Source organism: Meles meles, chromosome 5, assembly GCF_922984935.1.
Source record: "Meles meles chromosome 5, mMelMel3.1 paternal haplotype, whole genome shotgun sequence".
Taxonomy (NCBI): Eukaryota; Metazoa; Chordata; class Mammalia; order Carnivora; family Mustelidae; genus Meles; species Meles meles.
In genome coordinates, this window is record NC_060070.1 from 121,273,483 (window position 1) to 121,293,240 (window position 19,758).

Genomic DNA, 19,758 nt, shown 5'->3' on the forward strand with positions numbered 1-19,758 from the left:
AAAAAACCTACAAAAAAAATAGAGAAATGGATTTCTATGCCTTCCTGAAGCCCACCCCCCAGATAAAAACTTTCTCTTTGGATTTTTGCCCGGAAATAGTTCTTGGTTAGGTAAGGCTGGCATGGGGAGGCAAAAGGGAGGCCTTGGAGGCTGGCATCACAGGCCTCTAAAAGATGCCAGGGCAAGGAGGGCTCAACATCTGTCCGGGGTATAATTAGCAAGGACTCTGTGCTCAGAGCACCTGCCAAACTCAGGCTTGGCATGGGACTGGGCTTTGAGTTACAAGGAGGGACGTCTGAAAAACAATCTGAGGGTTTTGAAGGGGTGGGGGGTGGGATGTTGGGGGAGCCAGGTGGTGGATATTAAGGAGGGCATATATTGCATGGAGCACTGGGTGTGGTGCATAAACAATGAGTTCTGTTATGCTGAAAAGAAATAAATTAAAAAAAAAAAAAGAAGGAGGGATATCTGGGGCAGCCCATCCCCTCCTGCATGGTGGGGGGGTAGTGGGTTGGGGAGTACTTGGGGGAGGGGGCTCCTGCAGGGGGCATCTTCCTGCCAGCCTTCCCGGACCGGCCTCGCCACACCAGCTCACAAGTGGAATCCTGTCCAAGGAAGAATTACCTGTACCCCTGGGGCCAGTCTGGTCTCTTTCCGGAAACATACCAGAAGCCCCTTCAAGGCAGAGTCTGGTACCAGCCCCGGGCTCATGGCAAGAGCCTTTGGAAATTCCCTTTCCCCAGGGTGCAGAAGGGGCCCAATCACACCCAGGCCTGCAGGCTCTGTGCTCTGAGCTGCTCCTCTCGCCTCACCGCACCCACTTAGCCCATGGCCCTCCCCCCACACACACTGTCCATCTCCGATTCTTTGTTGATCGTCCCTGGCTAGAATGTAAACTTCATCAGGGCAGGCTGGTTTTGCCTGTTTCCCTCACGGCTGGATATCTGGCACCTGGAATAGTGCGTGGCACGTGGTACGTTCTGAATAAATGCTTGTTAGATCCCGTTCTTGGCGAAGGTGGAATGTACGCAAGAGAGTCTTTCTTCGAATTGGTCTACAAACGGAGGACACACAGCTGACGGGCAGCGCTTTGTTCTGCATTGGGAAAGCAGATAGCATGGGAGAGGAATGGGTCCTTTCATAGTATTTTGGGGTCTTGCTCCTTGCCTTTGGAAACTCCCTTGAAATTCCCTCATCTGGACTTCAAGCCCTCAGAGAGCTCAAAACACAGATTGTTGTTGTTGTTGTTCAGGTCCTGGAGAATATCTAGAGAACCAGCACCTTTCTGAGATGAGAGCAGTATAGTGACTTGCCAAATATCACACAGCCCATTAGTGTCCCAGCCAGAGCCCTAGCACCACCCCCTGCCCCAGGGGAAGGGGACCAGCCATCAGCCCACGCTGGCTCTCTCTCCGGCCACCCACTCAGACGGAAGGAGGCCAAAGACAAGGAAATTAGCTGACTTTAGGGTTTTGCTCCAAAATAAAATGGGTCTGTGATAGGGGCTCCACCTGCTGGTCCTCCACTCCTGGCTGGGTTGGGGGGGATGGCGGCTGGTGTGGGTAGCTCTGGCCCCAGGGACTTCAGCACTCCTTGAACTGGTTTTCAGTCTGGGACTCTCACCTGGGGACAGAATGCTGGGCCTGGTCCTCAGGCTGGCATGGAGCTCTAATCTGCATTTCTAACAGAGGTTGATGCTGTTATGGGGGAGGGCGCCAACTTTAAGGACCACTGGCCTAGAGAAAGCCCTCCTGGTGGTTGACAGGCTCACCCTGGGGAATTCGATTGGGAGAGAGAAAAGTATGAGGGACTTTAGCTTTTTACTTATCCATCTCGGTGTGGTTATGAACATGTAAAAGCCAAGGGGACGATTTCTGTAATGGTTTTTAAAGCTTTAAAAGAAAACAAGCAATTCGTGTGGGATGTGAGTGGCAATCAATTATCTGTCCCAAGTAACAAGCATTTATTATGTGTCGGCTGTGTGCAGGGCAGAATCTGAAATGAATAAGACGCAGTCCCAGTTTCATCTGGACGAGAGAATCGGATGGGGAGTGAGACAGATAAAGTGGCAGTAACGGAAAGAAGGGGGGACTGTCCCGGAGGTGTCTACAGGTATGCTGGGAGCATAGGTGGCCATCAATTCCACCTGAGGAGTCAGGGAACGCTGCCAGAGAGAAGGGAGCATTTTCACTCAGCCTTGAAGGACCCCAGCCAAGGGGAACAGTGTGACCAGACCTGAAGGAGCACGGTACCTGTGTTTTTAAGAAACTGGACTAAGCCTGGGATGCAGGGAGGACTCTGGGATGGGGGATGCGGGGATGGAAGATACTGGAGACAGGCCAGAAAAAGCAGGTGGCAGGCAGGTGAAAACCCTTATCTATGGAGTTAAGTGGCTGTGACTCCACAGAGAACCCTCCAAGTTGGGAAGCAGGAAGATGAGACCCTCCACTGTGCTTTCAGAAGGACTTCTTTGCAGTCATTTAGGTGGATTGCATGGGACGAGGCAGAGAAGAGAGGCCGGATACCAGGGTAGGTGATGGGGTCCTGGGTTGGGGCCAGAAGGGGAGTGGGCACAGAGAATGCCCCTTGTTGTTTCCAGACCTTAGGAAGGGAGAAGGAAAGGCAGGAGCACATCTGCTCTGAGGTTCCCAAGCTTGGCCCTAGGACTCTGGGGGCCCATGATCTGTATCATGTGACCCTGCCTCATTTCCCTAGCCACAGTCTATTGGTCCACATTTGGGCACGTGATCTGATGCGGGATGGGGGAAAAGACTGACCCTTGGGGATGAGATTCTGCCAGAGCCATGTTCTAGAGGATTCCTTGCAACAGATGTACAATGAAGAGCTCAGCCCTTATACCCCTACCCTCCTGGTCCCAGCACACGACTCAGCACTCAGCATGCGATTCATTCAAAAGGAAGGTGGAAAGGGCTGCAAGCATGGAGGACTTCCTGGAGGAAGACGTTGGATTTGGATGGACAGAAGCCATGGCAGGAACGCAGGGCCAAGCAGGTCCTTCTAAAGGCCAGCTCTCCCCCTCTCCAGCCCTGCAGCTAAGAGGGAGCCCTGACTTCCTTGCCCCCTTGGTCTCTCTGGGGTAGAGTCTCTGAGAGCAGCTCTGGTAGGGAATGTGGGTTCCCAGCAGCTGAGGAAATGAGCCTAGGGAGAGCAGAGACATGCCTCAGGTCAAATAGCCAGTTAGCGGCCTTGCCAAACCCCAGATCCAGGCCTCTTTCCCTTGGGGAGGTGGTCAGGGCTGGCCAGACCTCCAGCCTTTATGGGACACTGAAGACTGGCCCAGAATCGCCTACTCAGAGCCTGGAGCCTGGGCCGCTCTGCAGACCTGGCACAGTCACACCTGGAAAACCCTTCCTCTCCAGCCACAGGGTCCTTGAGGCCCAGGAGAGGAAGCTGGATCTGGGAGAGTGGGGGAGGTCAGGAAGTGACAAGTGCTAAGACCTCAGGACCTTCGGACCCATACCTCCCTGCCCCCCCATTCTAGCCACCACCCATCTAACTTGGGGGGCTCTCTAAACCCTCCCTCCAGAGCTTGAGCCACAAGTTGCCAGACACGTGGATAAGGGGAGAGGCAGTGAAAGAGGCGGGTGCCAGGCTGAGTGCCCACAGAGCCCTCCTCCGTGGTAGAGGGACAGCAATGACAGCCACTGGGTGCCTGACCTGCAGATCAATCCACTCAGACTTCAGGTGGTTATACCTGTGTAGCAGGAGCAGAAGGAGGGTGTGGTGGCATCTAGAGCTGGAGCTCCCCCCAAAACCAGGAGTAACCCCCGTCTGGTCACCAGCCTGGCCGGAGAGCAGCAGGAAGCCCCCAACCCCACGGTCCCTGCCTCCCTGTGTACCAAACTCTGTTCTCCCTCTGTTCTCTGCCCTCCCCACCATCTGTCCCACACCAGCCCTGCTTCGCCCCCTACCCCCACCCCTACTCTCTTCTCCTCCCCCTCCCTCCTCCACCTTGGAGGTTATTCTGGTGAGTTAAGCATTGCCCTCCTCCTGTGTCCTGTTTTGTCCATGTTTCACCTGTCTCAAGATGCTCTTGTGACTAATGAAATGCAAATTCATCCAAAGCATCCCTGACCCCATAGTGGATTTTCGCCATTGTGAATTTCTCACCCAGCAGCACATTTCCACTGCAAGGCGCCATCGAAAGCTTCTGTTTTCAAAGGAATGCTGCATTTTGTTCTGTTTTGTTTTAATTCGTCATTACAGAGAATTGCAGAATGACAAAACTGCAGAGAAGGTTCTAATGAAGGCCCAGATACCCCTCAGGCAGCGTAAACGGCCAGCAGCCCAAGGCCAGGCCTGATGGCCACGCCCCAGCCGCGCCCCTCCCTCCCGGTTCTTGGGAAGCAGGGCCCAGCGTCATAGGTCATACGGATTCATCTGTCCACACCTGGCCACAATTCTCCAAACGATAAGGAATCAAAATACCATCTCCACACTTAATACTGGTCACTCGGTCATATCCAGTCAGTATTCAAAGCTGTTCAAAGTTGATGTCAAACATGGAGCCTGATGCTTGAAAAAGTCAGGGAGCCTGCTTGTCTGGCCTTCATGTCTCCCTCTCCTTTGATGGTAACCGTCCCTCCCTCCTAGTCCCCACCCCAAGTCACCCTTTGGCACAACAGATGGGAGCCATCTTGGGCCAGAAACTGGGTCCAAATCCTCTTCTCACCCCTGTGGGAGAAGTGGGTCGGGACCACCACTTGTGGGGTCCACAGTGGGGGCTCCAGAAGCATTTATTCAGCAGTAGTGAGCTGCGCCTTATACTGAACACAACTGTAAATCTAAGACCTGCCAGGAGAGGAGCTGGGGGAGGACCCAGTCAGCCTCCCCTCTAGGTGCCCGGAACATGGCCCCCATTCCCAGACACTTTCCTGAAGGGCCTCATCCTCCTGACCTCTTGCAGCTTATCAGGCCCTGAGAGAAGTGGTCCCTGAGCATCCTGCTTCCACTCTGCCTCTAAATGCACCTCCTCCAGGAAGCCCTCTGGGAGCCTACTTACCACTGAAGGCCCCCTGACTCCAGACTTTGCCTGGTCCACCCCTCCCTGTGGCTCATCTGCTGTAAGCTCCTGAAGGGCAGGGCTGTGTCTTGTCTGTCTCCGTACACCCCGCTGTAAGTGACTGTTCACAGCTAAGAAATGCCAGAGCATCTTTCTAACCTGAGATTTTCTTTTTCCCTGCCCCCCTCACTAATTCTTCCGACCCTTTAACCATTTTCTCCCTCTCTCACTTTTTTCTTTTTTTTTTTTTTTTTTTTAGATTTTTTAATTTATTTAGAGAGCTAGAGAGCACAAGTAGGCAGAGCAGCAGGCTGAAGGAGAGGGAGAAGCAGGATCCCCCATTGAGTGGGGCTGATGCGGGGCTGGATCCCAGGACCCTGGGATCATGATCTGAGCTGAAAGCTGTCACTTAACCAACTGAGCCAGCCAGGCGCCCCATCTATTTTTTTCTTTTTAAGACTTTATTTATTTGAGACGGAGAGAGCATGAGCAAGGGGAGCAGCAGAGGAAGAGGGAGAAGCAGACTCCCCACTGAGTGGGGAGCCTGAGTTGGGGCTCTATCCCAGAACTCTGAGATCATAACCTGAGCAGAAGGCAGACAAACGCTTAACTGACTGAGCCATCCAGTTACTCCTCATTGCCTCATTTTTTAAAACCAGGGCTTCTCACCCATAAATCCATTTATTTTGCAAACTCTAAGCACCGCTGTGTGCTGGGTGTAGGTCAAGCCCTCAAGGGCCAGAGAGAGGAAAAAGTGGGGTCACTCCTCCCAAGGGGAGGTCAGCAGGGGTGCAGTGCCCAAGACGATATCCCACATCTGACTACAGGCAGCTTCTCCAGACCCTCCACGCGCAGCTCAGGCCCCACAACCCCTCAGTCCACACAACCCCACGAGGCCTGGCTCTGCCCCACATCCACGTGTGGCCACCCAGACCTGAATCAGATACTCAGGTCCATCCTCAGCAGCGATGACAGTTGATACAAGGGCGACACAGAGAGTTTGTGCCTTGCCTGAGGGACACACAGCAAGGCAGGGAGGAAGAGGAAACTGGACATGAACCCAGTTCTTTACACCCCTCAGTGGTCCACACAGCTGACCACCAGGGACCACTCTAACTAGATATCTGGCCACAACCACCATGCTGAGTCTGACCCCTTCTAAGTCCCCGTCATCACCCAGAAAAGTGTCCCTCACCCTCTCTTCGGTATTCAGAGAGTTGGAAGGGGTATCCCAAACCCTCCAGTACAGCCTTCTTCTCCCCAGCTCCTTATATTACAGTTGAAGTACCTGACCCAAGAGTGGGGGAAATGCCTCAGCATTTATTGAGTACCTACTGTATACACCGGATTCTTTACATTCATTATCCATTTAATACAATGCCCTAGCTGGGCAGATCTTATGATCCCCATTATTCACATGAAAAGGGGCTCTAACCAGGCCAAACCCCAATATTTCCGCAGCCTCCATGTCCAGAAGTGGGAACAAACTTCTTCAGTCAAAGCCATCAACAGTTCGCTGATCTGTGTTGTGGAAAGAGCTCCTTTGTTCTGGGCAAAATGATTTGGTAGGTTTTCTTGTGTCAAAGTGCAGCCAAACTCCTCTTCTTGACTAGAGGGAATGGCTCTGATAAGCACAAGGTTCTGAAGGCAGGGTGGCCTTTCTCTCTGAGCCCAGCAGAGAGTGGGTGCTGGGCTCTGGGTTACAGGGCCCTGGACAAAGGCATTCTCACTCAGGGTGTGAGGGGGGGCCATAGCACCAGGTCTAAGCTAAGACAAGAGCCACCCTGGGGGAGAGGGGTAGAGGGCTGCCCATGGAGCGCTTGGGGCGCCCGCTAACCCATTTCACTTTGCTGCTGGCTAAGCCGCAACTAAAGCTTGTTTAAACCCCTGACTCGTATGGAGCCAGGCTTTGGGAATGATGGGAATCAGGACTGTGTCCCAGCTTGGAGGGAAGGAGTTTGAGAAGGAAGAATTGGCCCGAAAATGCCCACATAGGGCAGAGACAGTGGATTTGGAGAGGAACCTAGGCCAGACCCGACTATCTGCACACAGCAGAAGGGGCTCTGAGCCTGGTGGGGTGGACGCCGCTGAAGTCCAGTCTCTGTAGACTGGAAAAGCAGGAGGCATCAGGTTAGTAGGGAGGAGAAAACTGAGGACCCCAGAGGGAGGTGAGGCAGCTTGCCCCAGGCTGTCAGAGCCCTGCTCTCCAGCTGGAACCAGAATGCCGCTTGAGGGCTTCAGCCCTACCCCTACCCCACCCTGTCCCTCTTCGGAACCAGAGGTCCCCCTCCGGGCCAAGTGAGTGAGTGGCTCAGGTCCCCTCCGTCACCATCGCCTCTCAACCAGAAGCTCGTCCCCACTGCAAAGGGATCCAGGACTCTTAACGGGAGGCGGCCGGCCCTGCCTCGCCAGGCGACCCTCCACGTTGGCTGATTGACTTGTTACTTCCCTGCTTGTCCAAGCGATAATTAGGGCCCCTTTTCCCTATCAAGCAGCAGCTGTCATCACCTCTTCACGGCTCTCCTGGTCACAGTTCTCCTTCTCTTTATCCTGGAAGCCGGTTTCTGACAAGTCGGCTGTTCCTTGTCACTGAGAAAAGGCAGAAGGGTGTTGGACAGGGAGGCTGGGAGCAGCGGGGGAGCGGGGGAGCTTTCTTAGAAGATGAGTAAGGCTGGTTCTGACTTCCAGGGTAGATCCACCCAAGATGGACTAGGTCACGTTCAGTCTCCCTGCAGGGAAACTAGGAAAGATTCTTGGGCCTCCTGTCACGAAGATCTGAATCCCCTCCTCAGAGATTCATTCCTTCGAAAAAGGGCACTTTAAGAACACAGATAAATTCTGGACGAAAACTAGTTAAACTGTCACTGCGATTTCTGGTGGACATCTGTTTGACCCCTGCCTGCTTCCCCTGCCCTCCCCCTGCTCCTTTCTATTACATCAACTGCCCCCAGAAAACTCCATTTCCTGAGGCTCCTTGCCTGCGAGTTTCTGGTCAGATTCAGCCAATGGCCGGAGATTGACAGGAGGGAGAAGAGGAGAAGCCTGGGTATTTCTTCCCTCTTTCTGACTCATTGTGTCTCTGCCAGTGGCTGCTTATTGGGCATTGGCTACAGCTCTGCTGTGGCCTCAGTTTCCCAGCCTGGGAGACCCCTTGCGTAGCCCCTTCCCCAAATCCTTGTTCCCACCAACCAGCCTCAGATCCTGGGCTGCCGGCACCATCACCTCTTCCCTTACACCTCTTTCCAGAGGGTGGGGTGTGCGGAAGGGTGCAGGAGTCTGGGGGAGAAGGGGCAGATACCTGTTTCTCCATGTCCTGTTTTAGCTCTCCAGCACCCCTGCACCTCTCCAGGCAAAAAGATCTGTTTGCTTGGTTGGACCCTCTCTGAACAAAGCTCTCACACTTAACATGTGCAGCACAGAGCTGTTGCTTCCACCTGCCCCAACACGGATCTCTTCCGTCCTCAGTCCTCCTCAGGACTGTCCACACAGTATCCAAATCAGAAACCTGAGCATCATCCTTGATTCCTTTTCCCATCTATCCATCAACACCAAAGCCATTTGCAAGTACAGACCTTGAATTCCTGGTTTCCCTGCTGCCATCATCTCCCACCTGGCCTGTAGCCTTCGGATGGAATCCCTGCTTCTTTTCCTGCCTCCCAGTAATCCACTCTCCATACAGCATCCAGAAAGATCTTTAAAAAGATCCTTTGCCTCGGGGAGTGCCTGGGTGGCTCAGTCAGTGAGGTGTCTATCTTCAGCTCAGGTCATGATCCTAGGGTCCTGAGATGGAGCCCCATATGTCTTATGTCCAGTTCCCCGCTCAGCAGGGAGCCTGCTTCTCCCTCTCCTTCTGCACCTTCTCTTGGCTTTTGCTCTCTCACGTGTGCATGTGCTCTCCTGCTCTCTCAAATATATAATCATTTAAAAATGAATGAATGAATGAATGAATGAATGAATAAAAAGATCCCTGACTAGGTGCCCCTGGGTGGCTCGGTTGGTTAAGCATCTGACTCTTGATTTCAGTTCAGGTCATGATATCAGGGCTGTGAGGTCAAGACATGTTGGGCACTGTGCTGGGCGTGGAGCCTGCTTAAGATTCTCTCTCTCTCCCTTTACCCCCTGCCCACCGTATGTGCGTGCATACAGGCATGGGCTCCCCCACCCCGCCCAAGAAAAAGAAAAGAGAACGATCCCTGCCTAAAACCCCTCAGTAGCATCCCATTTGAATCCAGACTCCCAAACAGGGTCAATCAGGATGTGCTCATTCGTTTGTGACACTATCTTTTTCTGTCTAGCATAAGAAAAGAAGGCTCTGCTAGCAGATATCAGGCCTTAGAACTGACAACAGGAGACTCGAGGGTTGGAAAACAGGTGAGAAGCATCTTTTGGCAGAAACAGCCAGGACAGAATATACTCAAAGCTGCTATGCCCCACCTCTCCCCATCACCACCCAGAGAGAGCCTAACTTTCTTCCTATCTTTGGCTACTTGAGATTCAAAGTCCAGGGCAGGAGAGAGCAGTTGGCCAAGCCAGGTCAAGTGCCATAACCCAGCCAAGAGAGAGAATCTGGCCCTTCTGGCCAGACTCCTTTCACTGCCCCAGAAAGGTGGAAAGTTGGATGCTGGACAGCCAAAGCATGATCATACCCACAGGCGGCCTTCAGGCACTGCATGATCCAGCTCTTGCATTCCACTCATCCCCAGTTTTCACGTCCCATCAGCTCCCCCCTGGGTTCAGTCCACACCATGCTGACCTCTCAGTTTCTAGAACATGGTCAAGCTCATTCCTGCCTCTACAGTCTGTCAGGGCTGACCCTCACAGAGGAGAGATGTCTCATCATCCCTGCTGCCCACAGTCCTCTTACTTGTTTTAGTTTCCATGCTGGAAGGAAGGGAGGGGTGAGGGAGCTAATCCCATGTCCAGTAGGTGCCCAGGCCATGCTCTAGTCTGTTGTGATGGGTGACCCTAAATCTAGCCTTCAGGGCCAGCACATTCTCAGAGCCAGGGTGTTGTCAAGGTAGCTTATGGCACAGGGCTGCTTTTCCCAAGGGGCCTCTCCAAAGCCAGTCACACCCTCCCCCAGACTTAGCACCTTCTAGGGGGTGCTTCTTCAAGAGCACCTCAACCTCATGATCGTAGGAATCTGGTCCCTCTCCGTTCCTTCTCCCAAACACACCTCCTTCTATCACCCCCCACCCCCTTCACCAACAACAGCTGCAAAATTTCAGCAGAAGCATAAAAGACAGGTGCTTGTCTTTGGCTTTGTTCTTTTAAGAAGAAAAACAATGAAGAGACAAGCCCTAGGAAATCAAGTGGGGAAAAAAACCAACCCTGCGTTCTGGGGAAATGTTAGATCAGCGAATTAAAATGCTGGTGATGAAAGTGGGACTGCCGGGTGGAGCTCGTCACACCCGCACGCTGGTAATGACAGCGTGGAGATGGTGGGGGGACGTAGGCAGTGTCAGGTTGTGAGGCTTGACGGCAGCGCCCCCACTCTGCTGGCTCCTGAGTTCCCTCCTGCTATGGCTTCGTCCAGCACCTGGGCTCTCCCCCTCTCCCTCCAGCTTGGACAGTTGGAGTTGGGGGAGCTCTCTTGCCTCTGGCCCTCCCCACCACCAAATGGTCCTTAAGTCCTCCACCCCCACGCATCATTTAGGAGAGCACTCCCTAATGGTGGAGTGATGTTGGAATTTAGAATAAGAAATACATATTTGGTCTTCTTACTGCCTGGCATAGAGCTCCTAGAACCCTTGGAATTTCCTAAGTAGAGCAGTAGGAGCGTCTTTCGCTAATGTTTGTTTTTTGGTTCCTGATATAGCCCAGAGCCGTGATGATGAAAGGAGTGTCTTGTTGCCATAACAAACCCCTTTCTATTGCCCCTGGGTTTATACTAATGAGGTGACTTTTGGAAAGCACCTAAGGGTGGGGGCTTGTTGCCAAGGGGAACCAGCCACTTGACTAAGAGGATTGGAAAGTTCAGCCCTTTTCCTCCACCTCCAAGGCAGATTGAGTTTAGTCACCAATGGCCAAGGATTTAATCAATTGTGCCAATGTAATGAAACTCCTATAAAAAAAATGCAAAAGGACAGGGTTCAGAGAGCATCTGAGTTGGGAACATGTCTACATGCCAAGAGGGTAATGTACCCCAGTTCCATGGAGACAGAAGCTTCTGTGCTTGGGACCCTTCCAGACCCACCCTGCATACCTCTTATTTGGCTGTTTATCTGTATCCTTTATAATAAACTAGTAAATGTAAGCTTATCTGTTATAGACGTTGACGTCTGTGAGCAAATCAGTCAAACACAAGAAGGGGCTCATGGGGAATCTCCCAATTTATAGTTAGCCAGTCAAAAGCACAGGTCATAGCCTAGAGTTCTAATTAGTATCTGAAATGAAAGCAGTCCTGTGAGAGTGAGTCCTCTAGGTAGATAGTGTCAGAATTGAGTTAAACTGAAGGACATCAGCTGGTATCACAGAATTGCTTGGTGCAGTTGGAGAAGACACACATTGGAGATGGCCTCAGCAAGTTGGTAAAGAGAGAGTGGCCTCCTTGGCTCTCTAGAATCCACCCTCTCAGGGCCTGGTCTTCCTGTAGACCTCTGTCCCAGAGAGAGTTGAGCCCCCAAGGAGATGGACTACATTCCTGTTTCTTATGGACATTCAGTCCTCTGGTCATTGACCTTGACCATGGATCAGTTGACTTCGGGATGTTTCCAGGTAGATTAAGCTGGGGGTGGGGGGAGAAAAGGGGGAGAAAGAGGTGGCTGACAACTGTGGATTGGGTCCCATCAGATAAACTACTCAATGAGAAGAAGTAAGATGGGGTATGAGAGAGGAAACGAAGAACATTTGGAGAAGAGATAGAAACCCAGAGAGGAGCCAGTAGGATAGAACATGGACCAAGTGGTGGCATGGGCATGGACACCCCTCCTGGGACCCGAGCTTTTAACTGAGTCAAGCGAGCATTTGCCCACCCAGTGCACAACAAGCCAATAAAACCTGACACCGAGCTCTTGCAGTGAAGAAACATGGGCTCCGTATTGGTGTGGTGCCACTCAGGAGAATGGGAAGCTAACGCTCAAAAGTCCCAAACTCCCCTAGTAGCTTGTGAGTGAGGGTTTTTAAGGGCAACATGGAGGCCAGGGGTCTCCTCACTCCATTGACTTCATCTGGTTTCCTAGAGGTCTTTTCCATCTCGAGAAACTTGGAAGCTGAAATGCATCTGTATTGTTTATGTTAGAGATTTCACGGGGTATATCTGGTTCATCAGACATACAGCGATTATATCTTTAGGGTGTGTTGATTAACTACTTGTGAGCTAGTGGGGTTGCATTCCTATAGGTCCTTTGACTCGTCCAGCCCTGCCTGGGGGTGATATGACCTCTAGTGTCCGTTCTTTTCATCTGAACTGACAAGATGGACTACGGCTTTAAGCCGGACCCAGGCCTGAGGGGATCCTACAGGACCTCAGGGAAGGCAGCTTGTGAATTGGAGGGTGAAGGAAAGGTCTGACGCCCAGCAGCACGGTTAGCACCACACCCAGATTGTTTCATCCTCTAATGAGCCCTCTCATCCCCACGCAGCATCTGCCTGTGTGGGTCTGTGTGGCACTGCTCTGTGACAGTCTGGCCTTGCTAAGCAGCTGTGTTTTAGGACAAAGTAGGGCCTTCCTCTTGGCACAGAGCTGGGCTTGTCATCAATGATAAGGGGACAAATTGGACCTCCTATCCCCATAGGAGCCTGATGAAGTCAGAGGCTGAGGGAAGGAGAGCGGGGCTGGCTCTTTTTCTCCGGGCTCCTCTCTCTGGCATGCTAATAGAGGGCTCCACCCACAGCAGGAACACCACAGTGGAGGCTGCCCACACTACTCTCTTGTTCTCCCAGCTCCCAGCAGGGTTGCTGAGTACCACTGAATGAGGGGTAATCATTCCAGAGATGCAGCAGGGGTTGTTCGGCCGCCCATAGGGGAAGGGGAAATATATCCATTTGTTTAAATTATTCAGCCCTCCAGGAGTGCCTGTGTGGTTCTTTCAGTTAAGTTTCCATCTCTTGATTTCAGCTTAGGCCATGATCTCAGGGTCATGAGACCAAGCCCCACACTGGGCTGCACAGTGAGCTTGGAGCCTGCCTAGGATTTTCTCTCTCCCTGTCCCTCTGCCCCAAGCCCCCCCCCCCCATTTCTCTCTCTACCCGCTGGCTTCCCTCTCTCTCCCCAAAAAATTAAAAAAAAAAAAATTCAGTCCTCCAAGTTCTATAGCTGCAGGAAGGAGAGCCCTGGTTTGGCCAGAGAGCCCGGTTAAGTTGGGCAGCAGTCAGCACCACGGACAGCGCCCTGGGCCAGACCACCACAGTCTGGCAGTTGAACGACGCTGAGGGCTAGATCCTATTAAAGTCCACATTGAGGCCCTGAGAGCATGTCCCTTTCACTGCAACTTGAAGGGACATTGGATAAGGAATGTCACCGCCAGGCCCAGTTGCCTGATAATCAACCATTCTCAGTGCCCTGCATGGAAAGGCAATTAAACCAAGAATTAAAAAGCCATAGCATCATTTAAAATCCAATAATACGGCTGGCCTGAAATGTGTCTTCAGTCTCTGGGGAGGGTGGAGGTGGGGTGTGGGGAGGTGCTGAGGGCAGAGGGATGCAGCACAAGGGGAGAGAAGGAAGGGAAAGGCAGAGATGGTGGCATGGTGGTAGAGAAGTTTTCTGAGGCTCTTATGCCTTCCCACTACCCTGCTCACCTGCCCCACTGATGACTCTGGCCTTAAGGAAGTTGTCTCCTCTGGAGTCCTCCAGTGCATCTTATGGCACTCAGCGTTGCTTCCTTGTTGTCATCTCTCCTTCTCAACCACAGCGTATGACCCTGCAGGGATAGACTTGCTTATGTCATCAGTGTCCACTGCCCATCACACCTAGTGCCTAGCACAGAGCTGAACCCTGTGTAGGTGATCGTTAACTATGCACTGATTGGTTCAATCGCTGAGACTTTTTTTTTAAAATATTTTATTTATTTATTTGATAGAGAGAGATCACAAGTAGGCAGAGAGGCAGGCAGAGAGAGTGAGAGGGAAGCAGGCTCCCTGCAGAGCAGAGAGCCCAATGCGGGACTCGATCCCAGGACCCTGAGATCATGACCTGAGCCGAAGGCAGCAGCTTAAACCACTGAGCCACCCAGGCATCCTATCGCTGAGACTTTTAACATAGTCCCACCATTCCCCCCATTATTTACCCACCCCCACCCCCCAGCAAGGCCATCCATAAAAGGAGAATCATAAAACTCAAGATCTTCATGAACCTGTGTGTCAAACACAAAGCAAGTCAGTCTGGTCATTTCCCCTCCTTTTGTTTCCAGTGTCTAAAAAGGGTTTATGCACACTCCTTCATGGAAAAGCTCTGAATTTGCTTTTCATTCCTAAGAGACCCAGAGAATTTCTAATCTGCTAAAATGACGTTAACCCTTTTCACATCAAATAAAGCCCTCCTGCAGGTAATCTTCCTGTCACAAGCTGGCTGCCTTGATGTGACTTGGAAGTGAGTGGGGATACTCCGTTCCCTTTCATATTCTGTCCTCCTTAGTAAAATCCTAAACTGGGAGGATTCAAGTTTGATTGGAGCTGTTCTTGCAGTTTATGCCTCCTGTCCCTTGGGAGCTTACACGTGCCTATTTTAAATAAATTCCCCCTTTTTTTCTCTCCTTTATACAAAGAAGAACTGCAAATCTTCTCTGAGGATAGCTTTTCTTTGGGGTGGAACTCAGTTCTGACAGTCAAACACTCAGGAGATGAGCCTGGGTGAATAATGATTTAGATGAATTACCACTGTGATTGGGTCTTGCCTGGGACCTGGGAGCATTCTCTCAAAATCCCACAGTGTTTTTTGGCTGCAGTTTCCCAGTAACTTGGTTGCTCTTCCAAGGGAAATATTATTCTAGGAAGTAGAAAAGGAAAAAGAGGAACGGGCGCTGAGAGAGGAGGTGAGGATGACGAGCTCTAACACCCTTGTCTTCAGAGCTGCTCAAGGCAGTTCTTGTTCAAGATCCTAGTAGGACTAGCTGAGCCTTGCCACTATCTACAGCACTTGCTCCAAGCTCATCTTGCCCCCATCCTGGCTCCTGTGATGCCTCTGGCTCGCCCCACTTCCCAACTGAGATCTTCGGACCTGCCCATATGGCATATGCCTCCCTTAGATGTGCCCCCCATAGGAATCCACAGCGGTTAAGGACCTGAAGAGCATGCTCACTATAGTGGCAGGCCAGGTCTCTGCTCAGCCAGACACTATGAAGGCATGGAGCTGTGAATGGCTCCTGAGCACCAGACCTGAGCCACCAACAATTTCTGGGTGAACTCAGCCTCCTTCACCATCCTCCACTCTTGCCCATCCCCCACCTGGCAGCTCAGCCCTAGCCATGGGCTACAGAGGAAAGAGAATTGCCTCTTTGCCCTGCCCCTCACCTCCAGAGTGGGATGGTGGGAAGGAGGTCTGCATGACTGCCACTGGTGTCAACGGCAGAAGCTACATGTAGCCCACAGTTCCCATCAGCAGCCACCGGCAGCCCCCAAAATCCAAAACCCACCAGCCCAGCAGATGTGGGGAAGACAATGAATGAGGTTCATTGATGCCATGGAAGAGAAAAAGTTTGGACAGCTAGCTCCTTTTACCTGAATCTACCCTGGATTAGGCTGACATTTGAAATGATTTTGGCTCCTATCCACATGGCGTAAAACCTCCACCGAGACTCCTTTCCTTCTGAAACATGAAAGTACAAACTTCTCTCAACCACGGACTTCCTTAATCATTTATGAAAATGTGTCAGCTGTCTCTGCCTCCATGTTCTAGTGCCTCATTCCCTCCGATCAGGGTGCTGGGAGCCCCCTGCCCTGAAGGAGTTGAAGAGAAAGGAGAGGCTTTGGCTTCCCTTATAATTAATTCGTCACTTCCAAAGCCATCTGCTTTCCCTTCACACACATCCATCATCTCTATAAAAATATAAATACATAGATTTAAAATTCAATTACAAGGAGACTTGGTGTCACCAGCTCAATTAACAGAAAGAACAGAAAAAATAAATCCCATCAAAGTCCAGCCCACAGACCAGCTCTAAGCACCGTCATCGTCCCTGGAAAAAAAGTTATGTGACCTCTTTTTTAAGTTTTATAGCAGCAGCTTTTGCGATAAGCCCCCATAAATAGAAAGGGAACCCAGAAGCACATTAGTGACTGGGACATTTCTAGGAGTATCTTAACCACCCGGGGAAGTATTGACCAGGAAGTCGGCAGGCATGCTATTGTAAAACTCAACAAAGTCCCCAAATTCTGCGTACGCTGTCAATAGTCCACAGAGCTGAGCTGAACAGGAAAGCATTTTATTGGATTGTTTTGGGTCCAGGGATGTTGGCACACATTGAATGGACTCAACAGGAAATCAGAGATGCAGGAATGTTATATCAGGTGTAACACACAAGAAGCTCAACAAATTGGAAATTAACTCTGGACAGACGCTCTCCAAGTTTGTGTTTTCCTTTCCACTCACACTATTTCTGTACCGGGGTGGGGGTTCTTTGTGTATGGTGTCTGCTATGTATCATTTCTCAACAAATCATTTGTGACTTCTGAAAAAAGAGCCTGAGCCATGGGAGGAAAAGAATAAAAATACCCTACAGGTCACTAAAGCCTGTGTCCCATGGGCCAGGACACTGTTGTTGCCTAAAATATATCTTTCAGTGCTTTGCTTGCCCTAGTTTGTTTTTTTTTTTTTAAGATTTTATTTATTTATTTGAGAGAGAGAGAGCATGTGAGCAGGGGAAGGGGCAGAGGCAGAGGGAGAAGCAGACTCCCCACTGAGTACAGAGCTCTATCCCAGGACCCCGGGATCATGACCTGAGGGATCATGACCTGAGCCAAAGGCAGATGCCTAACTGACTGAGCCACCCAGGGGGTCCCTGCCTACCCTAGTTTTAAATGCCATCACCATCAACTAGTATTTGTGCTCATGAGCCCAGTCACACCCCTCTAGCTCCAGGAGGGCCGACTGTAGGTGGAGCCACGGCTCCAACCCCCAAGCCCCCACCCCCCGCCATTGTTTCTGCCCTTGAGAAACTGTGTTCTTTGTGTTCTTTGCCTCTCCTTGGCCTTTGTTCAACGTCAGCAATGCACACTTAATTCTCACCCGCATTCTTGGCAAGCCAGCCTTTTGAAACCTTTCATTTTTCATTTTTATACCTTAAGCTTTGGCACTCCTAGCAATCTCCGGGCAATTTTGACTTATCTAGACTCTTGTCTTCCTCTAGCCACTGTCCTCTGCCTCTTTGAGGGTGCCATCTGGAAAACAGAGCGATGTGTTTGCCACCATGCTTCCCGCCTCCCGTCCCCCGCCCAGGTCACCCCGGTTGTAGCTTTCCTTCTTTGCTGGCCTCTCCTCACCATCCACATCTCATGTCTTCGAGGCCTTGATAACCTATGTCCAGCAGCTCACCTGGCCTTTTCCAGCTTGTAGTTCTAACCTCCCAATGTCTTCTTGTATTAGGAATCTGTCCTCCCTGATGTTTGCTACATCTCCCAATTTAGTATCCTCTGCAAATTTAATTAACACGCGGTTGCATCCCTGTTCCAGGCCATTAATGAAGATGTTATGCAGTACCCAGCAAACAATATTTTCAAGGTCATGAGGAGAGGAGAGCTGAACTGCTAATACTTTTGCCCAACATGGGGGAAAGAGGTAATCAAGGGCCCACATGTGGTTTGAGTCGCTTCCTCTGAGTTTTGTGAACTTCCTTTCCCAGACGTGGGCCAGGTTTTTTGCCTCCCCTCTGCTTTAGCCGCTGCACATCAGAGGCGGTCCCAGATCCGAGAAGGAAGAACATCAGATTATGCCTTCCTTTTATTTTTGTCCAATTTCTAGTAGGACAGAGAGCCACTAATTGAGCATTTGTAGGGAGAGATAGTGTACATGGTAAAGACAAAGTAGTTGTTATTAGGCTTGTTATCCGCCGTCTCTCCATTTTGGAAGCACTACACTCGACAGTGGAAAATACACCTCGAGACCGAGGCCCCGGACAGAGAGGAGAGAGAAGACATTCTCCTGGTGGGAACCTTCCTAACGGTCGGACCCTCACGATCCGCAGCCAAGACGGGCAGGAAGGAGAGGCCCCTTCCTCCTTACAGCTTGTGACTCCAGAACAGAGGCCACAGCAGAGCCCCACACTGGTCCACGTTACCCCCTGCATTATAGGAAGTAGCTTCCTGGGAACCCCGATTTGCATTTCCTCCAGACCAAACTGCAGATACCGTATGTAACACTGCAAAGTGCTTGGATCAGAAGTCCTGAATCACAGGAGAGCTCCAGGATAATGCTACTCAGCCCAGAAAATTGATCCCAGATTATTTACTGTTTCCAGCACCTCCTTTCTCCCCATCTCTCATCGCGGGCCTGTCTCCAGTTCCCAGGCTCCTATCATTTCTCAGACGGAGTGTCTCTGGATCAGAGCCCGGACTGGGCCAGCAGAGGCAGGGTGCTGGTCTCAGAGGCCTGGTGTAGAGGGGTGATGGGGAGAGACTTCGAACTTTCCCTTGTGCGTGGCGGACAGCCTGGCCCACCGCATGCAGTCCTCCCCGGGTCCAGATCTGACCTCTCTAAACCCGAGAACACACAAGAACAACCTGCATTTGTCACAGTTGGTCCATTCCGACTGGGTTGTGCTCAGGCACCTTGCCAGGGGCTGGCTTAGGAGAAAGTGGCAGGTTTGTAGAATTTCTACGGGGCGCTATCAAGGGCCTTCCCCAGCTGTAAACATCCACGTGCTCACTCCTCAAACATCAAGTGGCAAAAACCACAGTGGGCTCTGAAGCCAGGCTTTGAATCCCGGCCCTGCTGTTTTAATAGGTCTGATCTTGGGCCCAATATTTCGCCTCAGTTTTCCTACCTGTAAAATGGAACAATACCCGCAGCAGCCTCGGAGTATTGTGTGATTTTTAAAAGCTGATACATAGGATGTCTGGCTGTTATTTTTTAACATATCAAGCACCTTCCACGCTCCAGACACGGTCAAGGCCAAGGATAAGCAAACTTTCTAGAAGGCCCAAATAATAAATAGCTTCAGCTTTGTGGGACTTAACGTCTCTGTCCAACTATTCAACTCTCTTGTTAGAGCCCCAAAGCAGCCACAACAGCAAACAAATGAGAGTGGCCGTGTTCCAAGAAAACCTTATGTATGGGCACAGGAATTGGAATTTCGCAAAAATTCCCATGTCACCAAAATCCTTTTTCTTCTGATTTTTTGAATTATTAAAAGAATGTAAAAACTGGGGCGCCTGGGTGGCTCAGTGGTTTAAGCCTCTGCCTTCGGCTCAGGTCATGATCTCACGGTCCTGGGATCGAGCCCCGCGTCGGGCTCTCTGTTCAAGCGAGGAGCCTGTTTCTCCCTCTCTCTCTGTCAAATAAATAAAATATTAAAAAAAAAAAAAAAAGAATGTAAAAACTACCCTTAGCTCACAAGCTGGATTTGGCCCATGGACCATAGTTGGCCTGCCCCCATCCCCCACCACCATGTGTTAGAGATGCAGGTACAGACCTGAGCCCTGTCCCCTCCTCCCCACCCTCAGGAGACCATGGTGCTGACAGAGGCTCCCGGAGCCTGGGAAGGGGTCGGGGGGCTCCTTCACCTTGCTCATGCTATCTTGCCTCCACCAAGATCTCTGACCATGTCTTAAAAGTCATTCTTGCAACCTGGGGCAGGGTA